Here is a 13,033-nt window from a genome sequence, read left to right as displayed (position 1 = left end):
CTGAACAGGGTCCTCACTCCTCTCCTCACCCTCTTCAGGCTTTCACGCCTCCCCCTACCCATGGTACCTGGAGTCTGCTGAACTTTGCTGGAGGCCCCAGGAACCCAGAGGCTAAACAGGCATGGATCTAGGGAAATACCAAGCCCTGTAGGACAGGACGGAACAGAGAGAAGGCCAACCCCTGGAAACTCCCTCGGGTCCTGGCCACCAGACTCACATGGCCCCTCACAGCACCCAAGAGAGTCAGGAACCAGGAGGAGCTCAGGGGCTCTCTCCCCTCCCCTGCAGTGCCCACAGAGCCGCGCTCCTTTTGGTTGCTGTCTGTTTTACTTGCACAGCCAGAGGACTCAGCACAGGCCCACAGAGACTTTCATTTCCTCCTGACTCTGGTTCCAGTTCACTATCAGTATCAAATGGCCGGTATTTTGTCTTTAACTGATCTTGGGTGGGAATGAGAGTTGAGGGGAACTCCGCTCACAGGTCAGGGGAGATTCAAAGTTCTACTAACATCCCTTTCAAACCCAGAGGAACCCTGCAAAGAAGGAAGGAGGTTGTAACCACGCATAGTGACAGATGTTAACCAAACTTATTGTGGTGATCATTTCACAATGTATCTAAACATCGAATCATTACGTTGTACACTTGAAACTAATATGATGTTATATGTCAATATACTTCAATAAAAAAGAAGGAAAGAAGTTGTGGGGGTGACAAGAGTGGGGAGGAGGAAGCCCCACCCCATCCCTCAATTCTCTCACCTGTGCCTCTTCCTACAATCCACCTCTCACCTTCCCTCTTCCCTACCCACTCAGCCACTCCAAATCCCCTTTAGCCACACAAATAAATAACTTGTTGCTTTTTCTTCACCAGAGTAGTTGCCTCTAGACCAAGTAGCTATTTGCATTTGTAGCTGATTTTCTTCCTCAGAAGGCTGTAGATCTGCTCAGACTGGGAGGATGTTGCTTGCCCAAGCCCATGCTAGGACCTGATAGCTGAAGGATTCCGGAGAGGAAGGGCAGAGCAGGGCAGAACTGCTTTCTGGGGTCCCCGGGTCATGCCCCAGCATCCCAGGATCCCCTGCCTGCCCTCTCTGGGGTCCTACAATGCCAACCTTTCGGGAGCACAAGGAGCCTCTTTGCCTCAGGGTGGCCTCACGCCCTAATCACACAGAAGTGGGGCTGCCCCTTGTGTCCTTCTGGTACAAAAGAGCAAGAGGGGAGAAAAGGGAAAAGGACACTAATGGACAAAGATCATAATCGAGGAAGAGAGAGAAACAGAAGACTACAGGACGGAGAACAATGCTCCTCAAGGCAGGAGACCCATGTGCTACTGGCTCCCCTCCCACCTCTGCAACCAGAGGGGGTGATGTCAGAAAATCGCTTACCCTCTCTGGACTTCCTCATTTCTAGAGAGTCACATCCCCCTGAAGGAAGAAGCTGGTTGAGGATGTTTTTCAACATCCAATACCAAAACTATTTGTTTTGTTTTAATATTACTATTATACAAATAAAAATTTATCCCTGATACTAAAAATAAAGAAAAATTGCATTTTTCTCCAGATTTCCCTTGCCCTTGGTTCACCTTACTGTACTTGGTAAGATGCACTGCAAAAATATGTATGGCAAAATACCACATCTACTCAAATGCCAACAGCTGGAATTGAGGGGAACAGTCCTCTTTGCTCCAGGAAGACAAACTTCTCTCTGAGAAGCTGTGGAGATAAAGCTCCTCCTGCTCCACTCCAGAGAGGACCCTGCCCCGCCCCCCATCTCTGTAGGAGGAAACTCGCCCAGTTCTCAGCTAGAAAGCTGGGGTGGCCCAAAACCCACCCTGGGCCCAGGAGCCTTAGGAGAGATCTGCAAAGGCAACATGAAAGCTCGTTTGACAATATGTTGCAATTACAATAATGATTTACAAATAAGCACCAAGAAGTACTCTAGAATGGCTAGTTAGGGACATATGCAGGCATCCCACGGCGTAACTGGAGGAAAAGTCTGTTTTCCCCAGACAGCAGGCGAAGTTCAGACACTCTCCTTGCGAAATACCACCTGGAGATGTTTGCCCTAATAGTCAGCAAGGACTTACTGTTAACAAGCCATTGTGAGCAGAAAGGGAGGAAAACCAGGTCCCCAGAGAGCTGAGGCAGGACTTTTAGTTGGTAAGGGGTCAGGTATGCTGAACATGAATTAGGGGAAGCTGGGGCATGGCAACTGAGAGCAGGGAAGGGGAAGGAAGAAGCCGGCCCCAGGCTCAAGTGCGGAGACTGAAGACATGCAGGCGTGCTGAGCTCGGGCCACAAAGCAGGAGCAGCTTTCAGAATATACAGGGTCCCTGGGGCTTTGTGGCCCCACCTCTTCAGGGCTGAGGCCCCAAACCTCGGGCAGTGTGGAGTCAGGAATAACGTGCTCACCAGGGTTCCAGATGCGCTGTCAGCACACTGCACGCAGCATCTCCAAAACAAGGGCCCATCATCCTCTCCTGCAAACCCTTCCTCCTCCTCACTGCCCCATTTCAGCTAAAGGAATCAACCTCATCAACCAGACACTGAAATATCAAAGCCCAGCCAATCAAGCGTCTGTTCAATCAAGTGTCATTCCAGAAGATGATGTCCACTTTCACAATCTCTCCAGAGCCTCTTCTTTTCCATTTCTACTGCCAAGTCCCAGCCATCATTACATCTCACCTGGACCCTATCTAGTGTTCCATGTCCTCCCTCCCTTCTTTCCTTGCCCCCTTATGACTCAACCATAGTTGGCTGCCAGTCTGCCCTCTGCCTGCTCAAAAACTTGTCAGAACTGAGTACCTCCTTTGCCATCTGCCAATTCAAGTCCTCGCCTAGCACCTTTCTGGACTGATCTCTTGCAGTGTCCACTTCTTCTCTGGGGACTTTAGCTTTCAGATACAGCCCGGGGGTGGGGGGGGGGGGACGGGGACTGCCTACCATGCACCAGCCCTTCCCTGGCCAAGGGCGGGAGCACAGCCCAGGCTGGACCAACCAGACATTTCCTTTCCTCCTTGGGATGTGAATCCCAAGCTGTGGTGACAAAATTACTGAGCACAGCTGGAGCAGATTTACCCTGGCGACAGTGCAACCCTGAAAAGGCTGGCCTTTGGTTCCTGCTGCACCCACTCCAAGATCCTGAAGGGGAGCTGGGTCCTGAGTCATCCCTCTGATTGTGGGAGTTCCCACAGTCTTCCAAGGAAGCCTTTTCCTGCCAAAGTTGACCAAATTGTTCCTTGTAACATAAGAGGATCTTCTTATTACTTTTTGAAATACATCCCCTACGAGCCAGCCAAAAGGGAAAACTCCCTAAACGTACCATGATGACCTCTCTCTGCACCTGTTGGCCTGTACAGGCCATAGGCACTGCTGGAACTCTACTTGCCCCTTCAGGGCCCATCCTAAAGGCCTCTTCTGAACCCTCTACAGGGATGACTTGCACTTCCTTTAAACCTACAAGGCACTGGCTGTCCCTCTGCCTTCCACTGTAGATACTGCTGTATTTGTCTTATCTTCCTCTCGGAGGACAGTGACTTGGTCACTGTTGTCTCCTCCACAACACCCAGCATAGCTCCAGGCTCAGTAAAATTCCGTAGGGTCTGGGGGCAGTCAATCCAAAAGACAATTACAGGTTTGCTGGGCAAGTCAGACAGTGAGTGACAAACAGCATGGGGTATGCCATCAGAAAGACCTGAGTCTGAATTCCAGATCCTCCACTTACTAGCTGAGTTCGGGCAAGTGTAAAAGTTCTGTAATTCTCAGTCCTTCATCAACAAAATAGTGACAATGATGCTCACCTCGCAACGTTGCTGTGAGGATTCAACAAGATAACGCGTGAAAGCATCCAGCACGGTGCCTGGCAGTAGTAAGCACCCAGTGAACAGCAGCCATTATTCCAGCTATTAGTAGCTACTGGTTTAGCAGATTCTTCATCAGAAGCTGGAATCACGAGTCCTGGGGCCTGCTGTGTGACCCACAGTGTATCTCTCTGTTCCTCAGTAAGCCCACCTCTGTCTATATCTGCCTTATAAACCTCCTACTGGCCTAAAAACAACAGGTGGAAAATGCTTCACAAAGTAAAAGCACAATGTAAGTGATTCCTCCTGCTTTTCTAAACTTTGGAGAGTCCCAGGCATCCTGTCCAGCGTGCGGCCATGGCAGGACTTCACCTTGCAGGCACCCCAACCTGCTCGGTCTATGACACAGGCACAGGGCAGACAAAGGCCTGGCTCGAGAATCTGCTTCCCCGTGTCCATGTAGCCACCCCTTTTCCAAAGCCCTGGTTCCTAAATGTCCTGCTTTTGTGGGGCCTTCCTTCAAATAACCAGGGGGCAGGGCCTGCTATGTGGTTACAGTGAGACTGGGAGCTCAGGCACCACAAGGCACCCCTGCCATTAACCTAGCCAACACTGAGCAGCAAGAAAATGAAAAGAAAAGGCCAAACCCATGCAGCTGCCAGGACAAGCCTGGGTGGGGAAGCCAAGTGGAAGGAAGTCTCTGTTAAGACTTTATATCTGCCTAGATTAATCTCCCAAGCAACTGTGATGGCCCCAAACCAGTGGCTCTCAAAGCATTATCTCCAAGGAGCTGGGCAGAAATACAAATTTTAGGCCCCACCCAGACTGACTGAATCGGAAAACTCTGGGAGTGGGGCCCAGCAATCTGTGTCTTAGGGAGCTCTCCAAGGGACTCTGATGCCTGACCAAGTATGAGGAATCCTGCCCTAAACCTTTAACCATAAGACCTTCCACTTTGACTCAAACATTTACTGAACACCTCCTGCATGCCAAGGACCAAGCTGGGGGTTGGTATTTCAGAAACGAGGACACATTTGAAGAACTTCCACAATCTAATGGGGGCCAAAATCAAGTACACAAATACTCAAGGCAGGATGTGGTATAGGACAAGGCAGAGGAATTGGCTTCCCAACCCTCTCCCCAGGGCCAACCCCTCAGACCTTCTCTTGACATGATTAGGGAAGGAGAACACCAATTCTGGGAAACCCACTCACACTGCTGCTATTTCCAATTCCTCAAGCACAGGCAGCTTTCTCAGGAAGAGGGATCCTCACCCTGAGGTGTGCCTTAGCACATGAGGAAATGCTCCCATGTGGCCACACCCAGTGGTTCTTAGGGGCTTGGAAAATGGGGTTTGGGCTCAGAAAGTTCCTAGGGGGCCGTGAGCATGCCACAGCACATCACAACAATGCACTCTCGGGCAGGGTCACTCCCACAGGCCCCTGGCAAGCTTGCACGCAAGTGTGCAGATGCAGACATAAACACACACACACACATAGACAGTTGGCCCCCTGGCCTCCCTTCCTCCATTCTCAAGTTACAAGGTTAAAGGCGTCCCATTCACAGCCAAGGGGGAGGGATACGAGAGGGGGCGTGAAGCAGGGAACCATCTGGTTCAGATCAAGATTGCTCATTCAGAACCCCCAATGAACTCCCAGAGCCTCCTGAGCCTTCCTCTCTCCCCTTACTTCCCACTGGGAAACTGAGGATTGGGCTAGAAAGGGATGACCCAAAGGCAAATCTGCCAAAGAAACACGAGAAAACAAAACACTGAATTATACAGGCAAGCCTGTGCCACCTCTCTGAGCCCTGGTTCCCTCTTCCCTTTGAATCCTGGACACCACGACTAAACTTAAGATCACAGCCTCAGCCACTACGCCCTCCTCCACAAAGAGCTCGGGACACCTAGCAAGCATCCTTCCCTGAACTGGAATTCCCTCCAAAGTTAGCAGCAGAAGCAAGATGAAGCTTAGGGGTGTGGTCTCCCAGTACTCCTCTTCCGCTGCCATCTCCACCAATACAGGAGGTTCCCTCCATCTCAGAGGGACTTTGGAGCCCACCAGGCATAAGAAGAAGAAGGGATGATCAACCAGCTTCTAGACAACTGTCCCAAAGACAAGATGGGAATCTGAGTTACTGGCTAGAAATGACCATTTCCCAGAGGACCCAGAGTGCCCCGTACTCCCCTAGTGGTCCCTCTCGGCCACCAGGACCTCTTTCTTCTCTTTCCCCCAACTCTGTAGAACCACTCTGTTCTACAGTGCTTTACGCAGCTGTAAAGCAAGAGGCAAGATGGGAGATGGATGCAGTGAGAAAGAAACAGGAATCGAAAGGCTAACTTGAGCAAACAAGCAACGGGTGGGTGACTCTCTACAGGTGGAGAGGGCCAGAAGTGGGCGACAGGAGGGAGGAGGGGGAAAGAGAAGTGGTAGAAATCTAAGGGGAGACTAAAGTGAGCTCAGCCCAGAACTGCAGCAGGGGGCTGGGAAGTTTGGTCCAGTCATAGAGGAAAGACTGGAGGGAAGAAATGACTCTTCCATTGCAAGGCACCAGTTCAGGCCAGCCCCCACAGGACTGGGGCATGGCCTTGGACAAGTTCCTGGCTTGTGCCGTGCCTCAGTTTCTCCAAAGTGGGAAGGAGGTCAAGCTGCTAGGTCTTATTAGAGAGAACTGGGCCACTGGGGGTGGCTAGGGGGCAGTGCCAGGTAGGGGAAAGAGGAGAGAGGCGCTGATGGTGCAAAGACAGCCTCTGGCCAAGAGCAGCAGGGCAGGGGTCTCCAGGTAGTGCAGAGGCCGGGGCACGCCGGGGTTGGGGGAACCAACTAGGCAGTGGATCGGAAGTCAGGAATGGGTCAGGGAGCGCTTCCCAGGGCTGGGGCTGGGGGCTGCTAACAAGGAGTGGAACAGTCGCGCCTGAAGGGCTGGGAGCGGCTTGATGTGCAGCAGCGGAAGGCGGGGATGGGGATTGAGGCCACGGCACGCGGGCCCCCCCCGCCCGCCGCGATGCGAGGGAAGTTGCCGGGGTGGACCGGACCGGTCTGGGCCACCGGGCCGAGCGAGCTGCCCGCGCAGAGGGGGTTCAGGGCAGCTAGGGGCCCGGGGCGCCCCGCATCCCGCCCGCCCTCTTCCCGCCCGCGCACCTCAGTCAGCGCCGGGCGCCGCGCGGGCCATGCTCGCCGCTCGTGCCGCCGCCTCCGCCCGTGCAGAAAGCTGCCGCCGCCGGCGTCCCGACCCGTTAGCTCCGCGGCTCCCTCGTCTGCCCGCAGCGGGCCAGTCCCGCCCTTGCCCGCCCTGCCCTCCCAGCCCTCCCAGAGAAAGCAGCCGCCGCCGCCGCCGCCGCCGCCGCCAAAGCCCGGCCCCTCCCCCCACCCCAGCCCGGCTTGAAGGGAAGGGTGGGGGAAGGGGGGCGGCTGCCCCCTCCCCATTCACATCCTCCCCGTCTCTCCCCACCCACCTCCTCCCTCAAGTTCCTGGGCATGCTGGGATGTGAAGTCCAGCTGGCGCTGGGCTGCTAGGGGTGTCCCGCATCCAGAACTACTACTCCCAGAAGACAGTGCGCGCGCCCTAGGGATTGTGGGCTTTGTGGTTCGGCCGGGACTCAGAGGGTCTATCGCGCAGGAGGGCTGGGGGGATGGGAAATGTTCATTCCCAGAAGGCCGGCCTCCGAGCAGCTTGAAACACAGGATGTGGCATCTGCGGTGTCCCGGACCCGGGTTGAATACCTGGATCTCCAGGGAGGTGCAAACCAGCCCAGGATGCCTTTCAGACGCGGCAGTGGCCAGCTGCAGCCAAGCCCGATTGGAGGAGAAGCCTCTGGCCCCGCGAACCGCGCCCCGGGTACCGTTACCACTCGCGGTCCCAAAGAATCATGACCTGAGGCCCGCTCGGCTTCATGCGCGGGCTCCGCAAGCCGGAGCTGCGGTGGAGGCGCTGCGCCCAGCACCAGGAGCTGCGTAGGCATGGGGTTTTCCCCACCTGGAGAAAGGGGGCCGAGTGTCTGTGGGTTTCCGGGAGTGCTCACTCACAGGGGCACTCCGTCCAGTCTCATTCCCTTTCTTTTAGATGCCCTTACCTCCCTACTGCCTAGCTTAAAGTGCACACATTTAATATTTTTCCATGTCTTCTCTTAGCACATCCTTTCTCCAACTTCCAAACGTAGCTCAAATCCTTAACGAGGCTCCAGGTTGACCGCAGTCTCGCTCTCCAAGCTTCATCTCCTCTGGCAGAGGGTAGGCCTGTAGGTCAGTGGTTCTCAGATTTTGGCGAGTGTCAGATTCTCCTGGAGAGTTTGTTCAAACACAGCTGGCCCCTATCCCCAGTTGCTGTTTCTTTAACTCCAGGGTGGAGCCTGAGAATTTGCATTTCTAACAAGTTCCCAGGTGATGCTGATGCTGCTGGTCTGGGGAACCACTTTGAAAACTACTGCTGGTGGTGTTTGTTGGCTAGAGTTCTGGCATTGTCCTTCAAGGATGGGCCTGCTGTACAGTTATAGCCACTGAAGAGCCAAGCCATGGAAGGCAGGGTCCCGGTCTAGTTTAGCACAGAAATGCTCTTTTTAACTGTAAATTAAATAAACAAATCACTTCATCCAGTATAGGGAAGATACTAGGTGGGCCATCTGATTGAAAGATGTTCCAGACCTTGGCCCTTGGCGTTCCTGTTACCGCCCACCAATAGTTTGAGAGGCAAGATGGTGAGAGAGGGATTTTATTACAGCTTGTTAGCAAGGGGGAGGATATCTGACTAATGTTGAAAGAACCATCTCACAGAAGAGAGACTATAGGCCAGTTATATAGGGAGCTGGCCCTTGGGTTGGGGAGGCATCTGGTTTTAGTTCCTGATAATCTTTTGTTTTACTGGATATGTATCAGAGACCGGAGCAGTACCCTATGCCCAGATCTTTCAGTTGTCATTGATGATGGCTGTCAGCATAGACTCTCTGTCCAGGGGTCATCACATTCCTAAGGAATTCAAAAGAACAAAGTTATCAATTTATCGCAGCTGAGAGGGGCCATAAAATCTACAGAGCATGTATATCTCCTGGAGGGTGCATATCCAGCTGGGTTAGTTAATCAGGTCATTCAAAGTTACAATATGGTTTCTTTTCTACAATATGGCTTCCCTCATGTCAATCTTGTGTTGAGCCAGTATCATTCACTCTAAAGCTGGAAAGATTTTTTGTTCAAAAGTCGGGCAGAGGAAGTCTACCTAGTGCCACCCCCCAAGCTATGGATGCAAACCAGGGGTCGTGACCTCAAACACCTAGGAAAGGGTCAGCTCAGTAGAATGAGCTGCCTCTGGGTGGGCTATGACCTAAAACAGGCTTGGAGGAGTGAGAGGTGGGGAGGTGGATTCCTGACTTGTCAAGTATCTGAGAGTGATTCTCATACCTACCCAGGTAGCCTCTCCTCACCATCTGCTGTCCTGATGTTCTGGGAACTACAAACCTCTCCAGGGGAAACCTGGTGACCATCACCCTCAGGCATGATCTCGGACTCAGCTGTAAGCTGACAAATGTTCTCTGCTCGACCGAACCCTAGCCAGGCTCCTCTGAGCTCTCTTCTCCAACAGTTGCCAACCTTGGCCTATAAAAACTATCCTCTCGGGCTGGCCTGGTGGCATAGTGGTTAAGTGCGTGTGCTCCACTTTGGCGGCCTGGGGTTCACAGGTTTGGATCCCGGGCGCGGACCTAGCACTGCTTGTAAAGCCATGCTGTGTTGGCATCCCACATAAAATAGAGGAAGATGGGCACAGATATTAGTTCAGAGCCAATCTTCCTCACGAAAAACAAACAAAACAAAACACAACTATACTCTCAACACAAATTACTTCATCCACTCTTCCCTCCCAAACACGCATTAAAAGACACACATAATAACGTAGTTTCTAACAGCCCAAGGCCACATCCCTAGGATGACTCTAGCCCTCTTTAAAGTGTCTGATAAAGCTCAAGGTTGCCAAAAGAATTTACTGTTTGTTCTAGCCAACACCTGATGATAGGCCCCTGACCACCCCTTCTTAGAGCATTTACTAAAAAGGGCTTACAATTATGGCTCCTTCCTCTGTCCCTTTGAGATGTATATGTATCTCCTACAACTGAGGAATGTCTTTCCCAAGGACCTGAAAGCCATTCCTTGGAAATGTAATCATCACTAAGGATAGGGCCTCCTCTCCTAGGCTCTGTGAGAGGATAGCATCCTAACTTTGAGAGTGGCCAGCTAACAGATACAACTGGCCTAATCAGCATTTACACTGACCAACCCTTTGTAATTTTTCACTTCCCTGACTCTGTTGAGCCCCTGCTCACCTCCCTACCTATATCCCTACCTACTCCCTCATTCTCCCTTTGAAAGGCTCACTCTGTGCGAATTGAAGTTGAGTTCAGTTCACGGTGGACCCTGTTCACTACTGCAATAGTGTATTACTGGTTAAAATTTGGCCTTACCACTTTAACTAGCATCTGGCATTGTTTATCTTTGGCAAAGGGAGTATCTGTTCTGAGTCCTGGGGACCCAGGCTCTAGCTTTCCCCTTCTCCACCAACTGCTAAAACGGTGAGTTATCACTATATCCTTGGGCAAGTAGCCAAGTGGCCACCAGAGGCACTGGACCCTCACTAAGGTTGACTCTGGAATGCTTTTCTGTTTCCTTTAGATATGTGTTCCCATCACAGGCTGTGATGGGCTAAGCCCATGCTCTGCCCGTAAAACCAGATGCCAGGCCCTTCCTGCAGGGGCTTTGCCTCTGCGCCTGAGTCACGTGCAATGGCAACATCCGCCTCGCAGGCAGAAGGTAAATGAGCCTTTTTTGAGTTTACATCCATCTCCCAAATCTGTATTAGCAGATTATTCAGGGGGAAATTAAGATGGCTCTTCACCGGCAGGACAGACAGACCCTCTCTATCTCTCAGCTCCAACAAGAACGCTCATCACCACCCTCGCTCCCTCCCAATTAGATGGCGAAATGGTTCACCTGTTTCCCCTTGCTGATTGCGCATTCCCACCTTCTCCACCCCTCCCAATTCTGCCTGACTGTCCAAAGTCTACCTTGAGTTTTCCTTCTTCCAGAAGTTTCTCCCCAACTGCCTCAGCCCCATGTGAGCCTCATCCCTTGTGTAGCACTTGAATTTGCATCATTCATTTAAAAGCCTAGCTTTGCCAGTGAACCGTCCAGAGCAAGGGAGGCGGTGCAACATGGCAGATGAGAGTAGAGGGCTTTGGAGGCAGACAGCTACTATAAGTAGCAAAGTGCAAAGAGGAGCTGGCTCCCTCCCTCCCTGGGTTTCTGTTTGGGGGACAGAAGCTTAAAGGCAGACCAATCTGGCAGCTCCCACATCTAATGGTTTGTGTGACCCAGAGCAAGTTACACAGTTCCTTCATCTGTAAGATGGGAATAATAATAATAGACCCTACTTTTTAGAGTAGTTGTAAAGATCAAATGAAAAAATACTATGATCTTAGATAGGAAGACTATCAAAAAGAAATCAAGTTAATCTATAAATTTAATGGGATCCCAGTACAAATAGATAAAAATGGATTTTAAAAATTCACTTGGAAAAATAACAAGCAAAACTAGTCGGGAAATTTCTGAAAAACTAACAGTAGTGAAAGGTGTTAGCCTTCTTAGATAGTAAACATATTATAAAGTTAAAATAGTATGGTAGATCAGTGACATAGACCTGCAAGTCTAGAAATAAACTCAAATACTCATGGAAATTTGGCATATGGTAAAGATATATTTCAAGTAAGTGGGGAGAAAGATGAATTATTCTATAAATGGTGTAGGGACAATTGGGGAATCACCTACTAAAAAGTTGACTCTGAATGAATTAGTGGATCAATCAAAAATCACCAATAGCTACCAGTATCATGAAAAATGAAGATAACTGGCTTCATTTGAAGATAAATAGATAACTGACCCCTGATAGAAGTATGACACACTGAAAGTAGTGTTGAAAAAAGAAATCACCCCAAATCTGACAACTACCAATGTGCAGAAAATGCAGGTATCACAGGAACATATTATTTGAAACCATGGGGATGCAATCAACAAAATTCAGTGAGAAACTGTACAGGACAAATGACCCAGTTTCTTCAATGAACACATTGCAAATTTTAAGAAAACACAAAGAGGAGAATCCGTAAATTGAAAAATGCTATATCAACCAATTGCAATGTATGGACGTTATTTGAATCCTAATTCAAACAAACTGAAAGAAAAATTGTATGAGAAAAGGGTAGGGGCCGGCCCGTGGCTGAGTGGTTAAGTTCACGCACCCAGGGTTTCACCAGTTCGGATCCCGGGTGTGGACATGGCACCACTCATCAGGCCATGTTGAGGCGGCATCTCACATGCCACAACTAGAAGGATCCACAACTGAAAAATATACACCTATGTACTGGGGGATTTGAGGAGAAAAAGGAGGGAAAAAAAGACGATTGGCAACAGTTGCTAGCTCAGGTGCCAATCTTCTAAAAAAAAAGAAAAGGGAAAATTTGAACACTGACCATTGGATATTAGTAATTATTATTAGTTTTAAGTGTGCTAATGGTGTTGTGCTGTTTTTATTTTAAAGCCCTCATTTAGTGATATATACTGCAAACATGTTTATGGAATGATAAGATGTCCAGAGTTTGCTTCAAAATAATCAAAGGTTGAGGCGGAAGGATAGATACAGCAAGGCTGGCTAAATTGATAATTGTTGAATCTGAGCGGTGATGGTTACTTGGGGTTCATTATAACATCTTTCTAATATTACATGTATTTGAAGTTTTCCATAATAAAATGGTTTTTTTTAAACTTCAGTCAGATCTCTACCTCTTACTTAGCTAAAACCCAAAAATAACAACAGAAACTAAATGAGTAGAAAAAAGGAAGACATTTTTGCAATTTAGATCAGAGGTAAAAGGCTAATGTGAAGTGCTTCTGCAAATCGGTAAGAAGATGACCAAGAAAACAGCAGGAAATGTGAAAAGAATGTGAACAGATGGTTCACAGAGAAGGAAACACAAATGGCTCTAACACAAAGAGATGAAGAGCTTCACTCTTTTTTTTAAATTGTGGGAAAGCACACATAACATAAAATGGGCCGTTGTAACGACTTTTAAGCGGACACCTAAGTGCATTAACTACATTCACATTCTTGTGCTACCATCACCACCATCCGTCCACAGAACTCTTTTCATCTTGCAAACTGAAATTCTGTACCCAGTAAACAATAACGCCACACATTCTCC

At 49.9% G+C, this 13,033-nt stretch overlaps 1 protein-coding gene across 4 annotated transcripts in view; it reads right to left on the bottom strand.

Moving 5' to 3' along the window:
- Nucleotides 1–7,165, bottom strand: part of ST3GAL2 (ST3 beta-galactoside alpha-2,3-sialyltransferase 2) — a 45,040-nt gene extending 37,875 nt beyond the window's left edge. Inside the window, exon 1 of one of the 4 annotated variants that reach the window (XM_014829157.3) lies at nucleotides 6,939–7,165. The gene's annotated coding sequence lies outside the window, so the exon portion shown is untranslated. The remainder of the gene's footprint in view (nucleotides 1–6,938) is intronic. The other 3 variants (XM_014829159.3, XM_070500198.1, XM_070500199.1) reach the window with 3 other exon arrangements.
- Nucleotides 7,166–13,033: the final 5,868 nt, after the last annotated feature.

The sequence above is a fragment of the Equus asinus genome, chromosome 28 (assembly GCF_041296235.1).
Source record: "Equus asinus isolate D_3611 breed Donkey chromosome 28, EquAss-T2T_v2, whole genome shotgun sequence".
Taxonomy (NCBI): Eukaryota; Metazoa; Chordata; class Mammalia; order Perissodactyla; family Equidae; genus Equus; species Equus asinus.
This window is presented reverse-complemented; position numbering and strand designations above follow the sequence as displayed.